Below are 4,048 nucleotides of genomic sequence, written 5' to 3' on the forward strand. Positions count from 1 at the left end.
TTCTTAGAGCTTGATGATGGTTGCCCTACACCAAACTTAGAGTTGGTGTCTGGGGACTCTGTTAGGCTTTGTACTGAGAGAAGTGGTAAAAACACTAAGTGCTTGTCAATTGTGCCTTCTCCAACTGATGTAGAGTGAGATTTATAAACCTTGAACACAAGACAGTCCTCATTCAGTTGCAGGACTAGTTCTCGTCTTTCTACATCAATCCTGGCTCTTCCAGTAGCAAAGAATGGCCTTCCAAGGATGATGGACTCATCTCTGTCCTCTCCAGTGTCAAGAATTACAAAATCAGCTGGGAGATAAAGGTCTTTAACCTTCACTTGGACATCCTGATAAACCGCTATTTTATGATTCATATTGTGTTTAATTGTGTGGTTTTATCAAGTCTCAGCCCACTTATTCATATGATTTGCATGTATTCACAATTCCTTCCTAAAAATATTCTATGATTGAAAACTTGCTTCCTAAAGACCTTTTAGTTGTATATTTTTATTTTCCTTCATACCATTCGAAGCTGTGATCTGTGTGTTAAGTGTTTTAGGCTTCATAGGGCAAGGATGGCATAAGGAATAAAGAGGAAGCATGCAAAAGTGGAAGGAACACAAGGAATTTAGGAGATATCCAGTGAGAAGTCACGCGCGAGCATGGCTCACGCGACCGCGCAAAATGGAAGAAATCACAGTGACGCGCTTGCGTGCCTGACGCGACCGCGCGTGCTGCACGAACAACGCGAGTGCATGGACGACGCACACGCGTCGTACAAGAAACGCTGAGTGACGCGAACACGTGGATGACGCGGCTGCATGTGGTGCGCGATCTGCAGAATTACAAAAGTCACTGGCATAGTTTCTGGGCCGCATTTCAACCCAGTTTCTGGCCCAGAAACACATATTAGAGCAAGAGAACATGCAGAGACAAAGGCAACAATTCATTCCGCATAATTTTAAGTTTTCAGATCTAATTTTACTCCTCCGCTAGGTTTCTCTTTTTGACATTCATAAGTTAGGATTTGAAGATTTTTGGCTTTAGCTTTTGAGAAGAGTCTACCTCTAGAACTAGTTATCATAGTTTGTTATTTACTTTTCATTTACTCTTCCATATTCTCAATTTTTCAGAGTTGACATTGGATTATTTTCATAGTTTATTAATACAAAACTATTTTTACTTTTAATTATTCTCTTTCATCATTATTTATTATGTCTCTTCTTATTTTCCCTGTTGATTTTGTGAAGTTTACATTTATAATGATGGAGTAGTTCCCCAACTTGATTGGGAGTTGATTAAAAGGAGAACCTTGAGTTGGAGCATTCAAGAGTTCAATTGTAATTGGTTCATTGTTGGTTGGCTTGTTAGTCACTAACTCTAATCCTTCCCAAGGGAGAGGATTAGGACTTGTGAATAGAAGTTGACTTTTAATTTGACTTTCCCTTATTCGTTGAGGGTTAACTAAATGAAAACAATGACTAATTATTAATTGATCTTGATAAAATTCCAACAAGGATAGAACTTCCAATTAATCTTCTCCCGATCAAGATTTTATTTAAATCATATGAATTCTCTAATTTAATTTTCTGTTCATCAAACTCAAAACCCATTTTGAAAACCTCTGATTGATAAAATAGCACATCTTCCTGCAACTCGTTGGGAGACGACCTGGGACTCATACTCCCAGTATTTTATTTCTAAAATTTGTGACAACCCTTTTCTAAATTGACAAGTGGAGTTTTGCCGATTAAGAACTGTACTCGCAACGCCATTTTTCTAATTAATTCTTAATCTGCCAATTTTCGCTCATGTCAATTTTTGGCGCCGTTGCCGGGGAGTTGCAATAGTGTGCTAATTTATTGATTGGAATTTTGTTTAATTGCATTTTTTTCTTTTTATTTTGTTATTACGAGCTGCACGTTTCTTTCATTAAATGACACGTTCACTTCCTGATCCAAACTTGCCAGTATTTGACCCTGAGATTGAAAGAACTATTTCACGTATAAGGCAAGCTCGGCGTCGGCTAGTCCTCTCCGATGACGAATCTGAAATGTCATCTAAGGAAGAAACAAGCTCCCTCTCTACTGATCCAGTTGATTCACGTGCAGGTGACATGGTAGCACCTAGGAGAATCACTATCCAGGAAGCTGGAGCCCTTGATTTTACACTACAACCTTACCAGGCACGCTACCCAGTAGTGGCTGTGGATTTTGAAATAAAGACTGCACTACTCAACTTGATGCCCAAGTTTCATGGCTTACCTGCTCAAGAGCCTATCAAGCACCTTAGGAATTTTCAGACAGCTTGTTCTACTGTTAAGCGTGATGGTACTGACGAAACTTCTATTTTGTTAAAAGCTTTCCCATTCTCTCTTGAGGGGAAGGCAAAAGAGTGGTACTACACTCAACCCGGAGCAACTGTTTCTAACTGGGATACGCTTAGAAGAGAATTTTTGGAGAAATTCTTTCCAACTGAGGTTACCGATAAACTAAGAAAAGACATTTCCATGATCGTTTAGGACGAATCTGAGACTCTCTATGAATATTGGGAGCGCTTCAATAATCTTCTGGAAGCATGTCCCCACCATATGATTGACAAGATAATTTTGCTCGGCTACTTTACACAGGGCATGAAATCTCAAGATAAGACCACATTGGAAGGTGCTAGCAATAGGTCTATGAAAAAGTACAAGTCTATGGATGAGGCATGGAAATTGATTAGCGACTTAGCTGAATCTACTAGGAATCACAAGTAGAAACAAAGTCGGTTAAGAGCTATTGTAGAGGTATCCTCTAGCAAAGAGACTACCGCTATAACTCATAGCTTATGTGAAATGACCAACTTACTGAAGCAGATGCAACTAAGTCAACAACAAGCTCAGCAAGTTCAGCCTTCTCCACCACAGCAAAGCTAACAGTTGGTTCCACAAAGAGTGTGCGGGATTTGTGCCGATTACAGTCATTATACTGATGAGTATCCGTAACTCCAACAGGAAGACCACACTGTGGCAGCCACTCATAACTTCTATGACCGCCCCAATCAAGGGTACAATCAGGGTGACAGCTACAACCATGGATGGCAGTATAACCCCAACCAAGGTTGGAGGGACAATCATAACAGAGGAGGCAGAGATAACAATAGAGACCGGAGGTGGAATAACAATAACAACTTCAGGCAGCAGAATCAGAATTAGGCCTACAGAGCACCTCATCTAAGGCAACCTCAAGCATCTCAGCAAACCCCTCAAATTACTTACCCCTCTTCATCTCCCAATGATGAGTTACTACAATCTATTGATCGGAGACAGCAGGCCATGACAAACCACCTTACTTCTACTCTAAATGATCTGAACTCTACCTTGCAAGCCATTGTCTCACAGATTGGATCATTGAATAACTGTAACAACCAGTCTTCAAGATCTGGTGGACTCGCCTCTCAACCATTACCCAACCCCAAGGGTGGCATAAATGTCATTACCCTGAGATCTGGAACCACACTACAAGAGAGGAATCCAGAGGAATCAAGCCCATCAGAACATGCCCCAGCTGCGGACACGGTTGAGGTAGAGGATGTTGAAGAAGAAGATGAAGTACAAGGCATGGCTGAAGCAGAAGCAGCCCAACCAAGGAAGGCAGAACCCCAGCAAGCTGAAGCTCTAAAAGACGCCACTCCTATTCCATTTCCACACCTTGCTAAGAAGCCCAGAAAGCAGATGGAACTTGATCCCAAAATGGTAGAGATCTTCAAAAAGGTTGAGGTAACTGTTCCCCTTTTTGAAGTTATTCAGTAAGTGCCTAAATATGCAAAGTTTCTAAAAGAATTATGCATACATAAAGATAAAATTAATAAATTAGAAACTATTCCTTTAGGTAGTTCTATATCTTCTTTAATGGGAAATATACCTGAAAAATGTAGTGACCCAGGCCCATGCAAGGTTAACTGTACCATTGGAGGTGTGATATTTTCTGACTGTATGTGTGATTTAGGACCATGCGTGAGTATTATGCCCTTGTCTATATATAATGCTTTAAGGCTCCCTCCCTTAAAAAGGTCGACAGCT

At 40.6% G+C, this 4,048-nt stretch overlaps 1 non-coding gene across 1 annotated transcript; it reads right to left on the reverse strand.

Moving 5' to 3' along the window:
- Nucleotides 1-2,473: 2,473 nt before the first annotated feature.
- Nucleotides 2,474-2,581, reverse strand: LOC127747322 (small nucleolar RNA R71). Its single transcript, XR_008009122.1, has one exon. It is a non-coding gene; the product is annotated as a small nucleolar RNA R71 (small nucleolar RNA).
- Nucleotides 2,582-4,048: the final 1,467 nt, after the last annotated feature.

The sequence above is a fragment of the Arachis duranensis genome, chromosome 4, assembly GCF_000817695.3.
Source record: "Arachis duranensis cultivar V14167 chromosome 4, aradu.V14167.gnm2.J7QH, whole genome shotgun sequence".
NCBI classification, from domain to species: Eukaryota; Viridiplantae; Streptophyta; class Magnoliopsida; order Fabales; family Fabaceae; genus Arachis; species Arachis duranensis.